The sequence below is a fragment of the Triturus cristatus genome, unplaced genomic scaffold (genome assembly GCF_964204655.1).
Source record: "Triturus cristatus unplaced genomic scaffold, aTriCri1.1 SCAFFOLD_742, whole genome shotgun sequence".
Classification (NCBI taxonomy): domain Eukaryota; kingdom Metazoa; phylum Chordata; class Amphibia; order Caudata; family Salamandridae; genus Triturus; species Triturus cristatus.
This window is the reverse complement of record NW_028187662.1, coordinates 57623-84531: the sequence shown is the minus strand read 5'-3', so window position 1 is coordinate 84531 and position 26909 is coordinate 57623. Positions and strand designations below refer to the sequence as shown.

At 42.4% G+C, this 26909-nt stretch overlaps 1 pseudogene; it reads right to left on the bottom strand.

Annotated features, from left to right (window-relative positions):
* Positions 1 to 6409: 6409 nt before the first annotated feature.
* The window catches only part of LOC146770976 (cytochrome P450 2J2-like), a 68261-nt pseudogene continuing 47761 nt past the window's right edge, over positions 6410 to 26909 (bottom strand).

The window sequence follows — 26909 nt, the reverse complement described above, 5'->3', positions numbered from 1 at the left end:
TTTGGAGCGATCGATTAAAAAATAAATATAAAAAAATCACGAAACCGATTCTTCGGCCTCCCTAGCCCTGGTTGACGCCTACTGAGAGCAAACACCAGATTAGCTGATTTAGTTTATTTCCAGAAAGGTCTTTGAGTTCACTAAATTCCATAATTAATTATATTTTTTCCCTCTGGGTATTTAGACATATACAGAAACGACAGCCCTATAAGCATCACTTTCATCGACGTTTTCTCCCTTTGTTTGTCGCATCAGTAGGCCTGCTCAGTTTGTCATCACTCACTCACCTTGACACAAGAAGGAGTATTTCCAGGGCTCTCCAGTTCCCTGATCCATGCGTAACTCACCTCGTTCATGTCTGTACTGTGCATTGTGGGATTTGTAGTCCCGATTATCCCATTAGAATAGAGAGACTACAAATCTCAGAGTGCAGAGAATAGGCCTGGACTGGATGAGCCACTGACTATGTACAGGAAAACTCGGGAACTCCATGATTTCTTGTCCACGCCTTAAAACACAAACAGGTGAATTGGTTGCCCTAGGAGACGTTTTATTGTTTGTCTACCAAATACATCTCATGGATGCTTGCTAAAGAAATGATTGACCTTATTTCTCTGTGGGAGTAACTAAGCCCTCTGTAATGCACGTATGGATACATTTTATGAAGCACCTACTCTGGACTGAACGGCTTCCAGGCACTTGAGAGAACAGTGTGTGTTTGTTCATTTGGATTGTGTGTAAAGGCAGCACCGGATCCTGAAGTCCTCGACACAAACACCTGCTTCTCACTCTTAGGGTGACCAACTGGCATGGGTGCAAATTCAGGACGGTGAGTGTAAACATTCAGGACAAAGGGTCAAAATTCAGGACAAAAATTCAGGACAGAAGGTCAAAATTCAGGTGAAAAAATCGGGATAAAATTTACATTTCACAGACATCAGAGGAGGTCATGCAATAGCATATAAGTAAGTAAATAGGCAAAGAACATAAGTAGAAGTCAAAATATGTTTATATTAGGTTGAAACAATCTTGTACTTCACGGCTATCCAGTATGGGCGCAGCTTTGATCAACTGTGCAAGTATTTTTGTGGAATTTCATATAATCATAATCTATTTGTATGGTTCCTGCACTGGGTTGTCCAGTCTGATATTTTGTTTACAGTTCATGGTCCTGGTTCCTGGTTCATGCATCGGGTAATGTACTGGGGAGAGTCTGGGGTGGGAGCCAGCCTTTGAACCCCTTGTGGACCCAGAATGTGGGTCTGTGTGGACTAATCTTGCTTTGCTTAGGGGTTCTCTTCCCAAATCCCACTGGTGTACTCTAGCATATGCTGCTTTTTCAGTGCTTCTCTTGCCAGGCTTTGTACTTTCGCCATCTCCAGTAATTTTGTTTTCTTATGTGTCCAGCACGGGTAACGAATGCGTAGATGAAAATATTTGTGCAGCGTCACAGGCACCCTTCTAAAGTTCTTGGCTCTTTGGCTGTTTGCTTACATTCACCTGTTTTACAGCCCGAGGTGCTGCGGTTCAAGGCCCCCAGGATTCTGGCCACACTGGCACAGTGCCCTCAACTGCTCTGAGATCTTGGTCCAGCGATCTGTCACTGCTCGGGCTGATCCCACATGAAGTATCACACAAAGGGCAGAAATCATTCAACCGTCCCCATGTGTTGCAGGCTGGTGTGGAAACCAATGCAATGTCCAGTGGTTGTGTTTTGCAGCTTCGTTATTGTGGTCGGCAGGTTCCACTGGTTCATTTGTTCATTTTTGTCTCTAGTGTGTGTTAGGGCTTCAGCTCAAGCATTCACAGGCTTCTCTGAACTCAAGCAATAAACAGGATTAGTTTGAAGGGCAGACTGGGGAACCCCAAATCCGCTTTGAGGGTGTCCAAAAACAGCCTCTGCCATCTCTGTGATTTCTCTGACTTTGCTTAGCTTAAAAGAGGTTGCAGCTCTCCTCAAACTAGGACGAGGATCGCAGTGCCATAGTACTCCGACATTTCTCCTGCCCAGTCACTTCTCCTACCCGGTCACTGACCTGCCCGTCAACTGCTCCTGTCCCGTCACTTCTCCTGCCCCGTCACTTCTCACGCCCCGTCACTTCTCCTACCCAGTCACTGACCTGCCCATTGACTGCTCCAGTCCCATCACTGCTCCTGCCTGGTCACTGTTCCTGCCACTTCACTTCTCCTGCCCCATCACTTCTCGTGCCCGGTCACTGCTACTACCCGGTCATTACTCCTGTCCCATCACTGCTCCTGCCCTTTCACTGCACCTGCTCATGCCCGGTCGCCCCTCCTGCCGGTCATTGCTCCTACCCGGTCACTGCCCCTGCCCGGTCACCACTCTTGACCGATCACTGCTCCTGCCTGGTCACCGCTCCTGCTCAAGCCCGGTCACCACTCCTGCCACATCACTTCTTCTGCCCAGTCACATTTCGTGCCCGGTCCCTGCTTCTAACCGGTCATTGCTCCTGCCCAGTCACTGTTCGTGCCCGGTCACTGTTCTTGCCCGGTCACTGCTCTTGCCCGATCACTGCTCCTGCCTGGTCACTGCTCCTGCTCCTGCCTGGTCACTGCTCCTGCTAATGCCCGGTCACCGCTCCTGCTAATGCCCGGTCACCGCTCCTGCCACATCACTTCTCCTGCCCCATCACTTCTCGTACCCGGTCACTGCTCCTGCCCTATCACTCCTCTTGCTCAGTCACTGCTCCTGCTATACTTAATACTTTAGAAGTAAATAAATACGAACTAAAACAGTGAAGTGATCCAATAGTAATATGCGGAAGTATTTTGTCAGCACTGGGGCCAACGAGATTTTCCTTGCTCGGATGTGGGTGGTATAGTGATATTTAGGATACTGTGATTTATTTATGTTGGGCTATCAATGAACAACATTGGCAAACTGCACAAGGCCGCAAGTTCCCTGCAAGTTACCCACAGTATGCTGAATGGGGAAAGCTTCTCTGTAATCAGTAAATGCAATCTACGGGCTCCAAGTTAGTCACTTGCCTCCAAGGCACTCACTTGCCACATGTTATGTTAAAGGCAGACGGCCCATCGTCATTCAAAGGTGATAATCGGCCTCAATCAGAATGACAATGGGCCTGTCCACAGCCTTTGTGAGGTCGGGGAGGGGATGCTGCATCCTGTGGAGTTCAGAAGAGAAGTGCGAGCTGGCCCCAAGAACTTTCAAACTCTTGGGGCTTCTCGCAGGGGAACAGCACAGTTTGCTGTAATTAATCTGATGAACCATAAAAATAAACTAAAGGTCTATACCTACTAATAGTCCCAGTGCCATTACCAAATAATCTGTCAGTTGGCAGTGAAGAAGGTTCAATCGTTTATTAAACAAAATACTCTGTAGAGGAGCCTCTCCGAACCTCACCCATCAGGTGCGCCGAGAAGTCTGTTGGCTCGTATTCAAACATGAGGTTATATACTTTTCAGTTCAACACATACAATCACTGTAAAAGGAAAAATACCAGTTGGCCCTCGAGCTCCAGGAAAGGACCATATATGGCACACATCAGACCAGTACAAAGGCTTGACTATCTATTACAGATGAGGTCAGGAGGGGTGACTCCCTTTCGTCTTGGTGCCTGGGAGTGTAGACACGGCGCCTCCAGGAATGCGCTTATTGCCCCCAAAGCCAGATGCGACCTTGAGTCTTGGAACAGTCGAGTAAAACAGCTTACCTTCAGCTGCTACCAGTAACTCAGATGAACTGGGGCCTGACAACTGCACGTGATCAACGCGTGATCACGGCCCGTGCTCGAGCATATGATCAGAAGATGGCGTCTGTATGGTTCTTGGCCTACTCTTTTAGCAATAGCTATAAAGGGAGGAAATAAACGAGTATATATCAAACAGGGAGTACACGTATAGATGCATCATGCTAACATAATATAGGTCCGATACTCATTATATACAGGAAATCTAATTTTTTATCCCTCAGAACAGCCCTTTTAGCATGATGTAGCTAACAAAAACAGTTCAATCTTCAAATATTCCCTCATCAATCTGCATTAAGTCTTTGAGCTCCTGCTGAACTAGCTGAGCTTTTACCATTGTTGGGGATGGACCAGACACAGAGGAAGTGAGTTTTGTTGCGCAATAAGAGCAACATGCAGGTCCACATTGTACACAAACACAACACGTGAATATGATACCGGCTATTCATGCCAGCACCATCAACATTTTCCATCCCCAAGTAGACAGCAAACCCCAGAACCAACCAGAGAGAGAACACGTACCAGTTTCTACATGTATCTCGGAGGCTAAACGATGTAGCTTCTGTATAGCCAAATGAACGGAGGGGGCGGAGTCAGGAATATAAACACAGCAAGAGCATCCGATCACACGGCATGCTCCTCCTCGATCTGCCAAGATAACGCCCAAAACCATACGGTTTTGAAGCGAAACGAGTCTGGTCGCCTGTAGCTCTACTGTTATATTGGTCAGTATTCCTGCAGTAGTGTTAATTACCCCTTCAACTACTCTAGACAAACGTCGTACTTCTCGGCTAGTAATCATAGGCCCCCAAAAGGGTAATACCCCCTTCATAATGTCGGTGAAATGCTGCAGTGGAGTATCGGTCTGATCTATATCGGTGGTATCTATCACCCTTTTATTTCTCCTAATAAGCACGCTACGTTTATCTAGTCAGTGATCCTTGTGATAATTAGAAGGGGCAATATAGACTGGAGGGTACAGGAAGGACAGGTAGCAACGTCCAGTCCAACCTCGCGGAAGCCAAGTATAGGCACTTTCTCCACAGACAAAATATACATTAGGAGGGGTTAACAACGGAGGGCTGCTAAAGGTACGCAACTGATAAGTGTAATTACATCGGCTTTCTCCTACTGATATGTACCCTACTCCTTGAACACAAAACGTAGAGGTACTGTTTAATACAGGCACTAGAATAGCCCTATCTTCAGTAACATTACGGTCCTGAAAGTGTCGAAAATACTGAGTGAAATTGAATTCAACAAAGTCCAAAATTTCATTTTTCAACCAAGTGGTATTTTCATGCGTTATATACATATTCATACAAGCATTCGGATCTAAGGTTCCCGCTCCATTATTCCCTTCAGGGTTGAATCCTTGATGAACCTCAATATATGCTAAAATCATTTCATAATACCTCTCTGACAACCTTCGAGCGTCCACAGTGTAATGCATATACATCATGGAAAGCAATTTGAACCAAGCCTCACAACTTTCCAGATCAGACAAAAGTAGGGATATAAATAAGTCGTGCTTGTGCATAACAGATGGTAAAAGACCACAAACCCAGCAATTTGTAGTATTGGTGGCACTGTGTGCTTGATGAAGCATTTCAATGAATGCGTTTTTCACATAAGTCTGACGATGCCTTTCCTTATGAGGGGCTAAAGTATGAAACACATGTTCCATAGGTGGGGTAGTTGTTCCTAAAACAGTATGCATAGGGTGGCGAAATTCTAAATATATGAATACTCCCAGAAATATAATTAGCAATATTGCTATAGTAACTATAAATGCAATTTTAACACGATTGGTGCAACTAGAAAAAACAGGCATATATGTAGGAAAATAGCGTGGTACAAAAGGACGTTCCTCTTCAGGAACAAAACGAGCAAAGGGATACATGCTAACTAAAAGTCCAACAATAAACTAGGGCAATGTAGTCCAACCTGCAAGAGGGTGCTTCTTTCCTGTGTCCGTTTAGAGCCTCACAGGCAGGCTCCTATCGTTCATCACAGATAATACCAAAACAAACTTCTCACGTTGGAGTTATGTTCTCACACAACCCTTGAAGAAAACACAACCTGGACCCCTTTGAACATTAAATTCAGTCTTTCTTTCTGAACAGAGCAAACAAATGTTCAAGGCTCTCAGCGCGTTCAGTCCAGTGTCTCGCTCAGTACACCAGAAGCGTATCTAACAGACATTCATAGCACAGGTCTGTAACCTATCACTCAAGTCTCTTCCTATCTCCTACCATGTTCACCTGGTGTACCGTGTTGTTTTCTAGGCCGCAGGTTGTATCGAGTATGACCAGGCACTTCTTGATCAGAGAACAAAACAGAGGATGATGAATCCGGTGAAACAGGGGCACTGCGAGCCTCTGGGTTAGCTGTAGGAACAACAGAATCTGGGGCGATCAATTGTGCTGATGACAGAGCCCCTTCCGAGCCCGGTGCACCTTCTCCTTGCCCTTCTCCAATTACCTGGGCGTCAGAAAAAGGGATGAATCGAGGAACTCGCTCCCTTTCCTGAGTCAGAACCCCGTCCTGGATTTGCTGATCATATGGAAGCGGGAGGGGTAGTTTTTTCAGATGTGACACATGAATCCAGTGTCGTTTGCCGTTCACTTTTACCGTCGTCCGCGTGGCCAACAAGACTTGAAACGGTTCAGACCAACGAGGATCCAAGCTGGATTTTTGCTGATAGTTACGGACCAGAACCCACTGTCCTGGTTCCAAGCGATGTCCAGGACCCTCCGGCAGGGGCTGCAAAACTGCTGAGACCTGTTAATGAATGGAACGAAGATCTTTAGTCAAAGCATATAAATAGTCTGTCAGCATAGGATACTCTATATCACGAAACGTTCTGGGTCTCGGCATGCCCCAAACATTAGCAGGGCGCCCAAAAATGACCTCATACAGAGACAAACCAGAACGAGAATGTGGGGTAACTCGTATTGACATTAATGCCAGCGGCAGAGCATCTGGCCACCTCAATCCAGTACTTTCTTGAATTTGAGCTAATTTGAGCTTTAATATCCCATTATACTTCTCGACCAACCCAGCGGACTGGGGGTGTCGAGCCGCATGGAAATTCTGTTTAATCTCTAGTCCATTACACATATGTGTGATGAGTTCTGCATTAAAATGTCTTCCATTATCATTCCAGATCACACAAGGGAATCCGTAGCGAGGGAAATACACCTTTACCAACGCTTTTGCCGTTGCCAAAGCAGTGTTTTCTTTTGTCGGGTAGGCTTCCACCCATTTACTGAAAGCGCATACCACGACCAGGACATACTTCAAATTGTTAACGCGCTCCAGCTGGATATAATCCATTTGAAGCACCTCAAAAGGCAAAGATGGTGGTGCAAAGTTTCCACTCAGAACAGGCTCCCTGCCCCCTGGATTATGTCGCAAGCAAACCATGCAATATTGTACCAAATGAGCAGCGGTCCTAGAAATATTGGGATTGTACCATACAGGATCTAATAATGCACAAATACCTTTCAGCCCAATATGAGCTGAACCATGTGCCATTGTCACCACCGCATTCACTAATGCATTAGGCAATAGCCACCGCTGCTTTTCTGTCAGATCAATCCAACAACTATCTGCATCTAATCTCCCAATTCGCTCTTTCCAGTGAGCCAGTTCAATAGGGGTAGCTTCTTTCTGTATTTCTCGGACACTCTCCATGGTATTATCAAACATCTCTGTTTCAGCCACCCACCTAGCAGAGCTAGTCACAAACATTGAGGTCAATTTGGATTTCGCAGTTTCCTTAGCTACTTGATCGGCAAAGGCATTACCCTCCCCCACTGCATCAACCACTGCCTTGTGTGCACCACATTTGACTACAGCCACTATTTCTGGTAACGTCAATGCTGTCAGTAATCGCAAAATCAAGGGGCCATGCTGTATTCGCTGACCATGAGGAGTAAGAAAACCTCTTTCTGGCCAAAGTCGGCCAAAACTATAAGCCACGCCAAAGGCGTACTGGCTGTCGGTGTAAATATTTACTCTCCGTCCTTCACTTAAATCACAGGCCCGAAACAATGCCACTAATTCAGCCACCTGTGCTGACTGATAGGGTACTGGAGAAGCCTCAACTATAGCATGGAGAGTAGTTATCGCATATGCAGCAGTTGTCGTGCCATCTGGTAACTTGCAAGCCATCGACGTACAACTCCCCTTGAGGGTCAGATAGAGGAGTGTCAGTCAGGTCTACCCGTACCTTCGTTTCTTCCTCAGTCCGAAATATACAATCATGAACATCATTGTTCTTTTCTTTCGAAGGGGGGGTAGTAACGTAGCAGGGTTCAGAGTGGCACATCATTTAATCGTAATATGTGCAGCAAACAAAGTCAATTCGCATCCGGTAAGACGCGCACTCGTAAGGTGCTGGGTCTTTGTTTTGTTCAATAATGTATCCACAGCGTGTGGTACCATCACTCTGAGGTCAGTGTTCAGAACGTGCCCTTCCGACTGTCAAATAGCCACCGCAACCGCAGCAGTAGCTCTTAAACAGCTAGGGAGTGCTCTGGCGACGTTATCCGACACCGCCGAGAAATAGGCACAAGGTCTCTGCTTATCACCAAATCCTTGTGTTAACACAGAAAGCGAGCAACCATCCATCTCGTGTACGTAAAGCACAAAAGGCTTTCGGTAGTCAGGAGTACCAAGAACAGGTGCAGAACAAAGCGCAGATTTCAAAGAGTCAAAAGCATCTTGACAGGCATCAGTCCAGGGTAAAGGTTCATGCACATCTTTAGTGGTTAAATACAGAAGAGGTTTAGTAAGAAGGGAAAAATTAGGGATCCATTGGCGACAGTAAGAAGTTATGCCGAGAAATGCACGAACATCACGCTGAGTACGAGGTACAGACATATTAAAAATGGTAGTCACACACTAAGGGGTTAGTCTCCTCCCCTACTTCGACAGTAGATGACCGAGATAGGTCACCTCCTGTCGACAATATTGAAATTTAGAAAGGGATGCTTTATTGCCATTAGCAGCCAAATGAGACAATAATTGTACGGTGGCCTTCTTACAACCTTCCTCGGTATCAGAAGCCACTAACAAATCATCTACGTATTGCAAAAGCACATTACCAGCAAGACCAAATCATCCAACAATGTTTTCAAAGCTTGATTATAAATACTAGGACTCTCTCTGTACCCCTGCGGAGCGCGAAAGAACCGGAAGCTGCGACCAGACAATGAGAAGCCAAAAGTATGGCGGCTAACAGGATGAATCGGACTGCTAACGAAAGCATTCTTTAAATCAATCACAGAGAAATATTTAGCAGTAGGAGGAATCATAGTGAGAATAGTAGTGATGTCTGAAACCACAGGATATTGGGGCACCACTATTTTATTAATTTCACGCAAATCAATCACAAAACGATAGGTATCAGTGTAGTCAGGATCGCTTCCAACAGGGGCCTTCTTTAAGATAGGCAAAATGGGGCTGTTACACACATTAGCAGTTGTCTCCTCCACCACACCCCTTTTTACCAAATCTTGTATGATGGAGAGCAAAGCCTTCTCGCCTGCCGGAGAAATTTTGTACTGAGGTATACGAGAAAGCCGAGCATTTTGCTTCAGAGTAATAGAAACGGGGAGAATCTTTAATAATCCTACATCTGTGTCACCAGGAGCTGGTAACATAACCCACTACCTAAAGACACCCCTGCACCTGACGTCCCACAGCCTTGGGTGGCCCAACCAACAGTGTCCCAGCATCCCCAGAAATTCCAACTTACCTCTCCAACCGGAGGTCACCTCCAGAAGATCTTCGTCCCCGAGCCTGCAGTCTTTGTTGCGACCGGAGAATCTCCAACGAAATCAACAGAGCACCGTACGCCAAAACAGCAATCTGCACCCAGCTGCCCCTGCAGGTGCACTTTGGGTGCTAACTCGGATCCCCCTTTGCCCTGAGCCGAACAGCAGGAGCTTTGATATCACAACCTTGTGGCCTGCTCGTGAGCAGCCACCAACCGGAGGCCCCCTATCCCCCATTGGATAACATTGTGCCTCACCACTCTGCACCCGGCCGTCCTAGTGCTGCTGAGGGTGCAGCCTTGACCCTGGGGGATCCCTGGTTCTAACCCCAGAAAACCAAATACAAGTACTTACCTTGAAACCAATAACCTCATTTCCTCCTATAGAACTGTATTGACTGCATTCTTGTGAAAAATGTTGTGTGAAGTTGGTTTTGTATGAGAAGTTGAAAAACTGCTAATATCTAAAAACTGCTTTACTTACCTTTTCTCTAGTAAATGCCCCAGTGTGATATCTAGGCATATCACACTGAGTAGAAAAAGTAATCCATAAAGTAATCTGAAAAGTAATCTAACAGTAATTTCCACTTTATTCAACGTATTTATAAACCTTTTACAATGTCATTTTTCATTCAGCTTGCTTGTACTTTTCAAGGCAGGTTGAACAATACCATTTACACTTACCTGTGCCAGGCTTGCTTGGTTCTAGAAAAATAAATATAACTGAGTAATATTTTTACTCAAATCAAATTGGTCTAAGTTCAGTCTTTGAGTGTGTGACATCCTTTCTTGCCTGAGTGTGTACAACAAATGCTTAACACTGTCCTCTGATAAAGCCTTACTGCTCGCCCACACTTCCACAAATAGAGAGTAAGGTGCAATCTACTTTTACTTCTGCCTACCTTTGGGGTTCCACTGGACTCTGTGCACACTATACCTCATTTTGGTATAGTATATACAGAGCCAGCTTCCTACATTAACTCAAGCCTTAAAACTGCGCACCAGGAGGGTCTGTCCACTTGTCTTTGTCTCACCCAAACATTTACTGCCAGCCACTGCATTCTCAGAAACAAGAGACATATTTAATACTAAACTAAAATGTCCACTTGTATCATGATAATTAAATGAGCTGTGGATTTCTACTGTTCCATCATGACTAACAACCCTTATGCCCTTAAATCTCATCGGGAGTTTCGTCTCCGTAAGACCACAGGTTTAGGATGAAGCCACACGGAAGCAAGATCGCAAATCAGACTCATAGCACAATGTACCAGCATCCAAGTGGGCACTCATGGACTTCTGGCCCCTTACCTTGTCCATTTCCAGCAAGTAGGCATCAATGTAGTCGCGTGGGTTCTCAGCATCAAGTGTTTGTCTGTGCTCCTGGGTGGCCTTGTCGATGAACTGGAAGATTTTACAAGCATTCTCCAAGATTTTCTGGTGTGGCCCAGGAAAGTGTCTCAAAAAAGGGCATATATTGACCATCTGAAAAAACAAGACAGGCTAAAAGAATACAAACATGTCCTAAACATGCAGCTTTCTAAATCCTCATACGTCCTTCTCAATATCTGTTGCCTGTCTGTGGGCGCTTCCAAACACAAGTCACTCTTAGGAGGCCTGTAGTAAAGAACCTTTCCTTATGGTAATCTACACTATTCGAGGCTGTATATTTTCACCTCTCCATCAAAGCCTCCATTCTGGGGTAAAAACCCCAGCTAACAGGCTGCAAAGAGGTACCTACTGTGCATATGTAAGGAAATATTGTAACAGAACATATGACTTCATATCTCTGATGCTGTGTTAGCCACCTTAGACCTATCTTTTTATAAACTAGTGGAATTAAGTGTATTCGTTTAATTGGCTCACATAAAACAAAACAAGAATACAGTTGGTAAAAGGGTGACATAATCTTGTCTCTCAGTAAAATGGTGTCAAATGGACATCTTAAGAGAACATCTCTCCTACTGCACATTACAGGAAAGGGTTTGTTAATTTTTTATGTATTACTTGTCTGAAATAAAGATACTTTGGAAGAAGCCTGTCTGTGGAAGGAACAAAACACCGTGGTTCTTGGCCATACCTGAGCAGCCAATCCACCAGCCAGACGAACATTGTTGCTAACCAGATGTAGAAGGTACTGGAATTTGGCATCGCTGTACTCAAACCGATTTCCAAAGACGAGTGAGCAAATTATGTTGGAGACAGCGTTGGTTACTTTGAACTGAGGATCAAATGGCTGACCTGAGGACAAAGGTTTGGAAAGGAGGGTTCAAAACTGGGAAGTTAAAGAGGCTCTATCCTACATAAAGGATAACTTTGTCGTTCACTCATACCATGAAGGAGCACTTCAAGCCCAGGAGTTGGTGTATATGAGCCTCCCAACGCCAGCACAAAGCATCTGATACCACAAAAGACCCTAAAACCAATAAGAAGACCCCGGTAATGACAAAGGTATCCTGAGACCAGCAAAGAATCCCAGAGGCCAAAACATGGACCCCAGCACCTTACAAAAAAAAACCTGGCTCATCAGTTGTCCTCAGAAACAGCAAGTAACCTCAAAATCACCAGCAAAAAGAGATATCACCATCAGCAAAGAGAGCAGACCACCATTTAAGAGAGCCCACCACTATCTAAGAGCATCCAGCACCACTATATGAAACCGTACTACTACCAACAAAGAGTCCCCACTACCAGCAAAAAGCCTTTGATGCCTGCAATGAGCTCCTGTAATAAGTAATATCCACCAACTAAAGTTAAGAGACTATGCTCCCAGTATAGTGTTTAACCAAAACAAAATACTTGCCCCTCAAAAAAACACCTTTATTAAAGCCTCCTCGGTAACAGCAAAAAGTCATACCACATCAGACAAGAGCCACTTTAACCACCAGATTGCCCCACGGCCGGCAGAGAGACCCAGAAACTAGCCGTTAGGCCTAATCTCCAGCATATGTTGGCCCAGCCACCATCTGAGTGGTTGCAGGGTCACAGCTGCCAACAGAGAGCAACGGACACCAAGAGATGGGCACCGTATTTTACAGAAGGCCCTCGCAACCAGTAAAAAAGCTACCTGAACAAAGGCAAACTTGTCCTACCTTTTGGCACTTGAAAGGCCCTGATCAAGAATATTGATTCCTCAGATATCCGTGCTTCTATGCTCTTCTTCCCCAAGCCGAAATGTCTTAGTCGTCAGGGCAAATCTCCGTTGTTGTTTCCAAGAAGGTCCATATGGGGCAGTCAGTATCCCTGAAATGAAAAACCATAGTTTTCAACATTCATAGGAAATTATTTATAGGTTTTTAAATAAATAATTTTGAATATGGTTGTTTTTTTTAAAGCCTGTTTGTTTCATTATTATAGAAGGCGAGTACTTTAAACATATTTATTACAAATCGTGGTGTATTACATGGTGTGGTTGTGCAACCTCACCATTTAATACACTTACCAACCCCTTTAACCCAGAAAGTTTCATTCGAAAACCTTGTTGTGTCCTGGCCCCCACCCTTTTCTCCCTTTTTATCAATGGGATGATTGAGCATCTCCTGCGCTCCGCTAATTTGGATTTTCCGATCCTCGCGGGGCGTAGGATACCGGCCCTTATGTTCGCGGATGACACGCTCTTGTTATCCAAATCTTTCATGGGCGTCCAGCGTACATTGGAGGCCTTTTGCTCTTTCTGCGAAAAAAGGGATTTGGAACTGAACCTATCCAAAACAAAATTTATGGTTTTCAGTTCCAAGTTAATCAACTGTCCCCACCCTAAGATGGGAGATGTAGAACTAGATAGGGTTGCCACCTTTGACTATCTAGGGGTGACCCTCAATGATAAAATGAAATGGGGGTCTCACATGGCAAAGGCAAACCTGAAGCTAGCTCAATCAGTGGGGGGTTTACTGAAGGTTTTTAATAACACCTCTTCCAAACCTTTGGGCCCCCCTATGGAAATCTATAAATCCCAAGCAAGAGGGGGCGCGCTATACAGCGCTGAGCTTTGGGGGTATTCTACTCCTGCTTCTTTAGCGGTAATTGAGAATTCCTTTATTAGGCGTCTGCTGAAATTACCTGCAAGTACCCCCCTAATCCCCTTGAGATTGGATTTAGGCTTAGTTCCTATAGAAGAAATTGCCCTGAATCGCCCTCTCCTGTTCTGAAGACGACTTTGGTCAACACCTGAGCTTGCAAGCTATAGGCTTGACCTGGCCGATATATTGGCAAGGGGGAAACTGGAAAAGATTCCTTGGCTAACTTACGTTAAGACCCTGTGTTATGCCATAGGGAAGGGGGACCTTTGGTCCGTCCCGGAAGAGACAAGCCGCACATTATCCAAGAAATCTTTGAGTGAGGCTTTGTGTCTCTATCGGAAGGAAATGTTATTACATTCTTCTCTGGGTAGGCTTACAGGCACCTTTTTGGACATTAAGTCCAGCCCCCAGTACGAAACCTTCCTGGATGTTATCCAACCCCCCCTGGCAAAGAAACTTTACATCCAGTTTCGTCACAGTTCGTTACCTTTGAGGGCCTTTACATGTAGATGGTCTAACGCATCTGATCGTTCAAGCATGTGTCCTGCTTGTATTGATATTTGTGAAACTGAGATGCATGTTGTTCTTTTTTGCCCTCTTTATATCAAGGCTAGGAAGAAATGGATTATTCAGCTCTGTAAGTCTAGGGGCCTTAGGGACTACCAGGTAGTCTTTAGAATTTTAAAATATGATACCACCCCATTGATAGTCTTTGCGATGGCCAAATATCTTTTTTCCATGTGGCTCACCAGGTCCAAAAAAATGATCATTGTCCCACAACCCTTTTGATTCCAGTATCATTATTATTGCAATTCTAGAATCTGCTGGTGCTCTGAGATTATTTTGGGCTTTGGTCACAGTTCCAACAAATTGGCTTCTTGTGGAAATAATTTACCTTTGTTTCTCTGTGCAAATTTTTTAGCATAAAGTTTTAATGTTTTTATGGCCTGCACTCTATGTATATGTTGATTTAATTGTCTTTTATTGTACAGAATTATTTATGTCTTTTTATGGCATTATGCCGAAATAAAAGCTTTTGACTGACTGACTGACTGGCAGTCAGTATCCCTGAAATGAAAAACCATAGTTTTCAACATTCATAGGAAATTATTTATAGGTTTTTAAATAAATAATTTTGAATATGGTTGTTTTTTTTAAAGCCTGTTTGTTTCATTATTATAGAAGGCTAGTACTTTAAACATATTTATTACAAATCGTGGAGTATTACATGGTGTGGTTGTGCAACCTCACCATTTAATACACTTACCAACCCCTTTAACCCAGAAAGTTTCATTTGAAAACCTTCGGCTCAACCCTGGGTAGCTGTGGCTCTGAGCAGCAAGGCTTACTCAAAGAACAGTTTAAACAGCTCCAAAACAACTGAAAAAGAAACCAACAAGAAATCCAATACCAATTTATAACAAGCATTTGCAATGCAATAGGTCTCTCATTTGCGGGAGTTAGAGCTATTGGCACTGTAAATGGTAATGTCTTTTACCCCTGTGTTTTGTTTGGAGTGTTGTGGATGTAAGTGGTGTGGAGTGGAATTATGTGGGTTGGATTGGAATTGGTATTTGTGGGATTGTTTGAGTTTGTATTGTGTGGTGTGTAGTGTATTTGTGTGGCATGGTGAACAGGGGTGAGAGCTTCAGAAAATAGAGTTAGAGGAAGATAGAGAGGGATAGGTAGTTTGTGCACGAAGTGGTGAATGAACTCTAGACAGATGATCATCAAGAGTGTGTGAGAAAGAGAGAGAGAAGTGAACAGCAGGCCACAGAGGTATAAAGAGGGAGTGTTTGTGTATATAGAAGACACCCGCAAAAGAGGAAGACAGTGTGGGTTTGAGGGACAGAAAAATTTGAAAAGGCACAGAAAATATATTGTGCTCAAAGATCTGAAGTTAACCGTATGATAGAGGTGTGAAGAGTGTATGAGCAAGTGAGGTGGGGGGGGGAAAGAGAGAGCGAGCGAGAGCGAGAGATGGAGAGAGATGGAGAGAGATGGGAGGGTTCCCTGGGGAGGGTGAAGAGAGAGGTTGGCTAGTGCACACCGCGATGGGCTACCAGAAGGTAGCATGTGTGAGCAGGTATTATAGAGAGGAGATAGAGAGTATGAGGGAGGAATGAGAGGGCCAGTGGGATTGCAAGATGAAAAGGGGTAGTGGGAGGCAGGGATGGGTTGTACTGGAATGGTTTGTTGTGGAATTGTGTGGTGAGGAGATGTGTAGTGGAAATATGTGGCATGGTGTGCTGTAGAATTATTTGGATAGTAATTAAATGGTATTAAGTGTAATGGAATTTTGTAGTGTAGTGTTGCGGAGGTGGTGATGCACTGGTGCGTAGTGTTGCTGAGGTGGTGGTGTGGTTGTGCAGATGTGGTGCTGAGTGATGCTTTGGTGGTGCTGTGCTCAGCTGGTGCTGTACTTATTCTGAAGAGGTGCTGCATTAAAAGCAGAATTGCTGCGGAGGTGGTGCTGCGATGGTGCTGTAGTGGTGCTGAGTTGGTGCTGGGCTTGTGGTGCATTGATGCAGAGGTGGTGCAGAGATGGTGCTGTGCTAGTATTGAGTGATGCTGAGGAGATGCAGCGCTGGTGCTGAAGAGATGTGGCGCTGGTGCTGAGTGATGCTGTGGTGGTGCCGAGTGATACTGTGGTGGTGCGCTGCTGCTGAGGTGTGCTGTTTTTGTGCCGAGTACCAGTGAGGTGATGCTGAGCATTGCTGAGGTGGTGCAGAGAGATGCTGAGATGGTGCTACCCTGCTGCGGAGTGATGTTTTGGTGGTGCTCATAAAGTACACTCTTAATTATGCTCTGCAAACCTAAGGTTCGTATTTAGAGGAGCCGAAGGCACACAAAGAATGAAAGTTCGGAAACAAAAGTTCAGAGAGCCCGATAGGCACCAGTCTCAGTACCTGCTTTGTAGAACTGCTGGCGCTAAGCATTGTTAGGACCTTGCCCAATTAAAGCCCTGAGCTGAGGGTCACAAAACATTTCCCCATAGCAACAGCCCCTATGTGGATTAACCCAACACCAAGAAATTCACACCTGACAACTCAGAGGGCATTGAGGACAGTGGGCACGTGCTATAGTAAAACTTGATATTATCACTGTCCCACTAAGTGAAGAGTTTGGAGCAGTAAAGGGAACGGTTTAATAATAGTTTCTAACAGTTGTAACATTGAACTACCTTACAAAATTTCCAAAAGAGCGAACATATGCACTGCGATTCAGGCATAGATAATATTGTGCGGCAGTTACGTGAGACAAGGCATTTTTTTTCCTCGTTTGCTCTGTGTTGTTGGAGCACAGTTAGACTTTCCCTGGGACAGCCATCATTACAGATTTATGCATCAGATATATAAACTGAAAAATAAACCTCACTCTTACGTCACTGTTAGACTCAAGAAAAAGGTTACTCTGGGAATTTCCCACAATGTAAGCAGTTTATCAAAGGCACCAGTTGTTACATAAAAATGTGTTTTTAATGGTTAGAAACCATTAAGTATTTGTTTATAATTGTATGAACTGAATGATCCATACTGTAAAAAAAAGAAAATTGTTATATGGTGGACTTGGATTACTGGGTGGTAAATGCCAAATATCTTAAAAAGATTAACAAAGTTAATATTCAAAAGTTGTGGCTATATCTAAATCCTCGTTTACTGATATGAAACATTATATGGTACTAGTAGTGTTGAGAGGTTCATTTTAGAGAGAACAGCAACATTTTGGAGACAATAATACTGCCCAGACAGGTATTATCTCTAAATTGTTGGCCTATATTGCACTGGTGTATAAAACTAACGGATAAATTAGGATGTGTGCTGATGTTCTCAATCTACATTTTAAAAAATGCTTGAAGGGCATCCTCTGTCCTCTCTCTAAATTAACTAATTTGGAAAATAACGTACTGGAGCAGTTGTCTGATAAGGATGAGCACAAGCCTTGGAAGTGCTTAGGAAAAGTGAAATCACAAAACAAAGTTCAACGTTGCTGTGGAGTATTTAGACCTTCGGATATTAATAAAAAAAGGCATCAAGCCAGAAATTAGATTAGCGGAAGCAACAGAAAAGATATCCAGACTGGGAAATATGGGACAGTTCATGCGACTCTTACGTGGGCTGGTTCTTATGAATAATTGAACCACTTCCCAAATTCAACTAGAACATTAAAGTAATTTAGGATGAAATGGCTGGAATTTGATTAGATGGACAGCTGTGATAAGGTTTTGTAATTGTGAAGAAGAGTTTACCTAGAATTGTATTGTTGGTACTGTATCATTTACACAGATAGGAATTTGTAAGAGTGATAGGAATTTCAGGTTTCATCACATTTTGATTACTATTTTTATGCAACAATATTGTCCTAAGTGGTGGTAGTGAGAGGCAATTCTCTGTTTTTATCAATTGAAATTGGCAGACTTCACAGTAAAGGGTGGACTCAAGTATCACGATGACCTTGTATCATACCAGGGCCAATGAAGGAGTTAGAGGATTTAACTGTGTTGTAAAATGATCTCCTAGATTGTAAGGAAGAAGGTGATGTTGTGGAATTATTGCAATATATACCCATTTATTCATGGAAGAGGCTACTTTGTTTTATAGCTTGGTATTATAGTAAGTTCTAAAGTGTGTCCACCCAGGACAGAAAGATGTGGAACAAGATTAATGCTAGTGATAAGTTAGCAAATAGAGAGAATGTTAAGCAAAGGAAGTACAATGGGTTATATCAAAAACAGGAGTGATGGATAATATGTGTCTGTTGTGTGTGTGTAGGCATGTTAAAGGAGTCAGGAAAGACAGAAAGAGTTAGCCTAGTATTTTTTACCCAAACATTTAATAAGGCCTCCCTTCCACATTTGCATTACTGTGTAAAAGGTGTTACATAGAATAGCCACAAAATACAGAAGGAACGCTTTCCCTTATTCTTACCTAGAACTCTGTTAAAGGTCAACATGAGAAGTCATGTCAATCAAAGAAGAATGACTGATCCATTCAAACCAATACCACCCAGGAATCAAGTTTAGCAGAGCAACAATGTTGGGTAGAGGAAACACACTAGACAAGTATTGGTTCCTGAACCTCGAGCAAGGAAGACCCCATGAGCGACCAAATCATTAAGTCGTACCTGCGTCCACATAAAAAGATACCAAGGCACCAAAGGAAGTAAAGAACCAATTCATATGTTGGAATGAACGAAAATACTGATGTAAACAAAGACTGGATTGAGTCAAAGGCATAAAAAGTGATATCTAACACCCAGTGAATGGATGAAAAGTTCCCTAAACGATGGACGGGCTGAAACCCCCAACCTTCAAGCAGTTGACTAGAATGCAGAAGAAATTAAAAGCTGGCTGAGAACATCGGTTCTGGCGGAGTCTGAAACAAGGATGGGATGAATCGGACACCAAAAGGGGGAGGGAATAGACAACGGCTGACGCTCAAATAGAAAAACCTTCAGAGAAATCCCACTACAGGGGTCCATACAGCATGGACAGCAAAGTCTGAAAGGCCAACTGCATTGTGCCAGAAGTTGTGGGCCAAAAGCCACTCAATCACCTCCCTCTACCCCTAAAAAGAAACCATGCTAGTCACTGACAAAGGAAACATGTCTCCTCCTTAAAAATAGAAACCCCTTATCCACATAGGAATCATGAAAGCATTCTTGAAATCGAATTATTCCTAAAAGTGTAAACATGTGCACAGAGTAAAACCACCACAGCAAGTAAATTAGAAAGTGCATGAACACTACTAAGTTGAAGTACAGAAAATCTACAGATTGTAGAAGTATATTATTATATACACAAGCATCTCTCATACGGACCTCACAAGGTATTGTATGAAACCTACTGACCAGAGACATCAAAAAGGAGCTGTCTGAAACCCATTGTGAACAAACAGAGTCCAATGCCTCTCTTGCATTTAACCATATCTTGAACACAGACAAGAAGGTGATAAATACCTACAGATCATCATGATTCATTCTACCGAATGTCACAGAGAACAATCATGCGACCCTTAGAAATGAGGATGACTGCCATATGTACATCCTGAGAGGAACAAAATGGTCTCTCTCACAGAAGGTCATCTTCAGAGATGCAGACTCCTTCCGATTACCATATCGGTTACCGCTCTTGTTACCAGTCTAAGCTCCCAGATGACTCTGGCAGGACACCATGGAAATCGAGCAACTGAGTAGGAAAAGGAACAAACCCTACTACTGCAGGGGCTCCCTCAAGATCCAGGAATGCACATCCAAGCTTGCAAACTCGGCAGTAGAGCTTAAAGAGCGTCCTGATAGCAACTGATATCCAGCGGATACAGGTGGTGAGAATAAATGTTTACCATTAAGGACAGGAGAGACCGAACATGACACTCTGAGAGAAAAATTCATACGTTATAGAAAAGATGAGGAAAACAAAGAATTTTAGTTACTGCATCGTAAAAGTATGCAAAAAAGAGTAGAATAGGTGATATCATTCGTATAGGGAACATAAGCTGTGTTATACTAAAGAAAAAGAACTATATTTTATTAATGTGTGTTAGAAAAACATGCACAGGATGAACTCTTACATTATAAAAAGTTTGCCTAAATATTTCTAATACCATTTATATGCAAGAATAACTAATGAGATTTATCAAATGGTACGATTGATACCAATTATGACAGTACATTTGACTAAAATCTACTTCTTTGTGTGTGTAACCGTGTGCACCGAAAATGAAAAAAGAAAAGTAGGTGCTACACATTTCTATTTCATGATGCTCCTGTGAAACTTATAGAGAATGTACTTCACCTATGTTTAAAATGTATGATTTGAAATGTATTTACACGTTGGTACATACAAAACGTTATAAGTACCCTATACTGACATGTATCAATTCTAATTCTACTAAGTGTTTCTAAGTGCATCAGAAGTTATACAAAACAAAATGACATCTTTATGTTGTTTTATGAATGTGTGCTTATAAAATTCTATATACTGCGTTGTTAGTCTAAATTAATATAGGCCTTAATACATTCACAAAGTGTTCTGCCTTGCTAAGCTCACTGTCTGTGAGAGATGTCTTCAGTATAACAAATTATGTGCAACAGTGTATTTCCTTACTGAGTTCACATGTATTGAACGAAAGATGTTGATACAATTAGGTTACCATTCCAGGACATCTGCTTGGGAAACTGTACTCTTTGAACTTTCTCCTATGTTCTACGTAAAGGAGCATTGTTCTAACGTTTCAAATACTGCATGGCTTAAGGACTGTACAATTGTCCCACCAATTTCTCTGCAACTTGTGCTTCTTTATGTCACCTGACAAACACTCCATACGAACTGACCAATGGGCTTAGTGGTCTGACCAGATGGGGTGACTCCAGGAGGTGTCACCCCCGGAAATGCTAAGAATATAACATTGCCTGACCTAACGGATAGCTCTCTCTCTCTAAAAATGTTATTAAAATGGTGACGGACGATTTGATCTTCTGCATATCCTGCTGATTACAAACTGCTAATGGAGATTTGCAGAGATTTCCTGGCAAATTAACTTGCCTGATGTGGACTCATCTGGCTTCTTTCTCAAACTGGTGCATATGCTATATACGCGTGTGGTCCCTTCCTACTTGAACTGGCACAATTGTCCCTTTGATGAACTCTTGAGCTTTTGGTACTTATTTTTAACCTTTCTTTATTTGTCTTATTACCCTATGCAGTCTATTGATACACTTATGTTTCTAAATTTTGATAAATTAAACTAAATATTCTACTTTGATTCAGCGGTCATGATTTATCTTTATATAAGTGAGTGTGCACTTCCAATTTTGGTTTACTAATGACTAAGGGAGATCCTATTAGAGAGATCTCAGAGCATCAATTTTCTAATGTTATCATTCTGCATAGTTTTAGCTGAACTTTTGGTATGTATGATTTTGCTCGACTACATTTCTTCAGGAAATTTGGGCTTGCAGTGATAATTCTTTACCTTTATTGTCTTGAGAGTAATCTACATGAGCTTGATATCAACTTTGCAATTCAGTTGTCCAATTCCTGGTCCTTATCGGATGACTGTTAGGACCCTTTATATCCAATTCCTCTTGGCATCCAGCAAGGTCCATCGGAGGACCAAGAGAGTGGTAAAATAATTCTTGAAATTCCGGTCTGTTAAGTATTGGCACACATGGAAAAAGGAGTAAAAATCTTAACTGTAAAAGTTAGGATCAACATTGTCTATCAAGTTTGCGAGACAGAAAAAACAAAGTCTGCTGCTCCTGATCCCTTCGTATGGCAAGCAAGAAGAGAAGGGTCTTTACCTACATACCAGGGAGATGTGTTTTTTTCAATTTTGAAAGGGATAGGCAAGGAAATTCGGTCTACTGTGGGAAGGGATACCTGTTTGTCAGGACTGGGATGAGGAAGTCACACTAGGAAGTAATGCAAGCACAAAACAGAGGGGTCAAATGCACTTTAATTTTGCATATAATCATTGTAGATTAAATCAGCTCAATACAACATTCTTAATATGAAGAAACTATTAGGAGCTCATTTTGTTGAGGTGAAAATTGACATAGATTAGGAGTCTGAAATCTCACAAGAAAAGAACCAATGACCGCATCCATTGGGATGATCTAGTGGTATGCGACAGTAATTAAGCTCTTCCTCCTCCTACCCATATGACAAAATACAAGAGAAAAGCCATGTGGGTTTCATCATAAATAATTTAAAAATATGTTGTCAAACATATGGGGGGGGGGGGGAAGAAATCAAAGAATGTTCTGCAATGATACTCATAACATAGCCACAATAAAATAGGCTCCAGAGTTGTGTAAGTTATACAGTAGCCTGATTTGTATTTTGATTCAAGGTGCAAATATAAAGTTATATTTCTGATCCGAGTACTGGCCTGGATGTTTGCACTTTATTGTCTTTAAAGCCAGCATTACCACTAGTTCAATTTCTTCTCTAGCGTGGCCTTTTTTTATATTAAGGATGTCAAGATAAATGACAATTGTACACCTGGTTTTATGAAATTATCCAAAAAATAGGAGATCCTAGTTGACAAAAATCCAAATGATATTTTCAGAAGCAATCCAGATTTCTGGAATCAGGAAATTAAGAAGAAACTGAAGTGGTTTTAGTTCTAGGATAGACTTAAAATTGTACTTTCCATAATGTTGAGAGAAAATTGTATTTTCCTTGTATTAGAGTGTCATTCTCGAGCCAAATTTAACACAGGATTACTGTAGTACCAGATAGGCAACATCTTGATGTTAAACAAAACAACCAAGAAAGTATATTAATAATACTGTAAATCAATGAATTTTCTTTACATTGAACATTAATCACCAGACCAGTCACAAACCAAGACCGAAGAGCACTACCCTGGAATTTTACATGATCAGTTACTTGGATGACTTTGATGGCACAATGAAGGACAAGGAAGCTTAAGTTAATTTTCATCCATTAACATCTCATACTAGTGATGTTTGAGGACGCAGAACACTAGATTAAACTGTAACTTTTGGAATGCTGAGAGTTTTACAAAGCAATCATCCATTTTCTTTGTACATTGCAAGGCGGAGTAGAACATTACCAAATATTATTCCTACAGGCTATGATTTGACTGCAGAGTGGTGCAATACTTCCATGGTATACTCTAGTTAAACAGAGTATTTTTTCTGTGTACCAAAGACATGTTATAAAGTGCTAAATATTAGTTCAGTATGAATGAATGAATAAATACTTTTATTTGATTTCATTAAAAAAATATATATATCACAAAAGGGTGGAGAACCACCATTCATGAAATGTACATTTTGGAGTAAAAACAGGTGAATACAAAACATACAGACATTACAATAAGTGAGTTTCTGGATGAGGTGTACTGAAACTTATTAGTTAGTTAATGGTTTCCTTTTTTTCTAGTTCTGTTGCTGTGGTTTTGAGGAATTTTATGGCTCTACAGGACAGTTGGATTGATAGTCCTCCGAGGCATTGCATGACGGCTACTCTACATGACCTTATTTGTTCCTTCCTAAAGGCTTCCTGGAGGACGGTTCTTCAGGTCTCTACCAGGGTAGGGCAGATGCATAGTAAGTGTAGAAAAGACTCGTCCCATCCTCCGCATAAGCGACATTCCTTGGATTGCCAGGGGTATTTCCATTTTGGTGTCAAGTCTTTTGATGGAAATGACCCCAGCCGCAGTAACGGTAGATAGTGCTTTTTCTCCTGGGAAAAGTGGTCTAGCAGGTATGGTTGGGGTTTCAGCCGCTGATAGCCTTGGATCACGGCCCAGGCATGGTTTTGTTTTGAGAAAGCTGTTTTGTCTATTAATAAGGAGGTCCTTTTGATTGCCTTATTCACTACGGTTTAAAAACTGGAATAGGTGGGGAGGGTAAGCCAGGCCTACTCTAGCTGCAATGCCAGGAGGGAATCCTTCAGAACACTGAACATTGAGTTGTTTAGCCTGGCTTGGGTTTCGATTTCTTCCCAACAGTGATGCGCAAGGGTGTTGTCCTCTGCCTCCCTCATTCTCCAGTAGTATTTGGCTAATGCCCCTTGTCTATCGGGAGTTTGGTTTCTTAGTTCGTACTCGAGTCGAATTTGGGATTGTGAAATATGTCGGGGGATTGAGAACAGGTCCTTAAAGAAGGTTGATTGTGCTGAGTTTAAGGAGGTGGCATCTTTCAGGTTTAGAATTTCCGAGCCGTATGAGATAGAGGGTAGGAATTTTGCTGAAATGGCTTTGAGCAAATGGCCTGTAGAACACCCAGTAAGTCTATTCTTTAAAACTCTGAAGGCAAACTGCAGTTGTTTAGCTCTGGTACGACCTTGTCCCAATTGTAATTTGAAATTGAGGTTACGGTCTATATGGAAACCTAGATATATGTAGGAGTCTACCGGGGACAGAAGTTGCCCATCCAGGTGCCAGATGAATTTGCGGTGTGCCTTTGTTTTGACTCGTCTGGCGAAACACATCACTTTTGTTTTTTGGTGGTTGATGGTTAGTTGAGCCATGATGGTATAAGCTCCTAGTTTGGTGATGAGTCGCTGCAGGCCTACAGGTGTTTGTGCAAGGAGCACAATGTCATCCGCGTATTGCACACTTGGTGTGGAGACGTTGCCCAGTTTTGGGGGGTCAGATTGGATTGACCGTAGTTGTTTATCAAGGTCAGCAGTGTAGATGTTAAAGAAGCAGGGTGCCAGCAGACACCCTTGTTTTAACCCGTTAAGGGTTTGGAACTTTTTGGTTATACTGTGCCCGTCTCCTTTCCTGACCTGAACCCACCTCAGGGAATACAAATTGATTATGGCGTCCAAGAGTTTGGTTGGGACACCCCAGTTATGCATTTTTACCCATAGCTTGGCTCTCGGGACTTTGTCAAAGGCTGCTTTGAGGTCTATGAAGCATGCATACAAAGGCCTGGATTTTGCGAGAGCTTGGTTGGCTAGCAGGGTGACCGCGGAGATGTTCGTGAGTGTGCCCATCCCTGCCCTGAATCCGGTTTGGGTGTAGGGAATGAGGTTACTTCTTCTGACCCAGTCCTCCAGGTCAGCCAACAAGTTTGATGCATACATTTTTGTCTCCACGTCGATTAAGGCTATCAGACGGTAGTTGGAGGGGTCGGAACGGGCACCTGACTTGTGTATTGGGTTCAAAATACTGCCCCTCCAAGAATCTGGGATGGTACAGGATGCTAAGATGGAAGAGAAAAGTGGCGTGTGGAGTTCGGACCAGAATGAAGAATTATGCCGGAACAGGGCATTTGGCAACCCGTTAGGTCCTGGGTCTCAATTTTTTAATAATTGCTTCAATAATGCTTGAATGACATTGAGACCAAATTAGCATGTTCATACTACTATAATTTTTTAGCACATTTGACAAATAACTTTTTCCTTACAGCTATCAAGTCACTAGAAAGTTGCTTTAGGTTTTTACTTCAGTGACTGGGACTATCACGTGTGACCATAAGTGTCTCACTGGAAAATTGCAATACCACAGTTGTTATATTTTCTGAGTTATTGCAGATGTGCCCCCAAATATGCCGTCAAAACTACAGATTGCAACATCAGAAAGGTTATTTCTAGCTGAGATTTATTAAAGGTTCTTAAAATCTTTATGCATAGATTACTGTGAACCACTCAACACTTTACAAAACTTGACTGATACCTTCCCTACTCTTGAATGCTTTATTCAGGTAAAGTGTGAGATCTTTGACCAGGGGGTGTTAATATTTAAAACTGATAGACTTATCGAGGATTTTGATATAAAAAGGAAAAAAAATCTATGATTTTTATATGTAACAAACATGATTGAAATAGTAAACCTTCTTTGTAAAAGAAACTTATGTTTATGTATTCATAAAACTCCATCTGTATATCACACTTTCCCCTTATTTCAAGTGGCCCTCTGACTTCAGAAGAAGCACAACATTTTCATTTCTTTTTAGGGTATTATGCCAAAAGGGCCTTCTGGTGAGACAGCAACATTAACAGTATGACATGGACGAAATAAATATGCATTGTGCAATACTGGTATACCTTTTTTTCCGTAATTCCATTATTTAGTCCTTGGTTAGGTTAAGACCGACAAAGCACACTGTGTCAGTCTCTGCATGATTTGTGCGGTTCATGTAATGCACAGGGAGTGCAATGTTTCCCAGTATCACACAGGTAGTAATGGATGCTAAACTGGTGACACTGGAGTAAATGGGTTTTCATAATAAATAATACAGAGCTGGAGAGAATCCAGCAGGAAGGTGTGTTAGTTCAACATTGCTCTTTAATATAAGAGATAATAGAGGTTTAGAACGCACCTCGACCATGAAGAATCCAGTCCAGAATGGGCATAACTGGTCGGCCTGCAAACTCCACAGCAGATTGCACCAAGGCCTCCTTGACCACCTGGTAACCGTTGAGTACCACAACAGAGGTGCGACCCAAAAAGATGGTGCACATGTCACGATGTTTTCGATGAATCTGAAAAACAGACATAACCAACAACAATCCAAGTTTAGCTGAAAGTATCTGTAATCTTACCATCAATAGCAACCATTTTTAATGAAAGAATTTCTACGCATGTTAAGAGCATTTTCTAAGTAAACTTCCTCTCCCAAAACTCCAAAACTCCAGAAATGTCATAGTTCTATTTGCTACTATATCAGTATCAACCCATGTATTTATAATAGCTGTCAAGTTGTTTCTGTTTATTTCTTCTGAAGTGCACATCACAGTACGCATCATTGCACAAAAAATAAATAAAAGCTAAAAGACAACTAACCTGTTACCAAGGACCTGACAAAAGCAGCCAAAAACAAAAGACACCAGAGAAAGATCTGTATAGAAGTTCACAAAAAAAACTTCAATGCTTTACAATAGACATAATG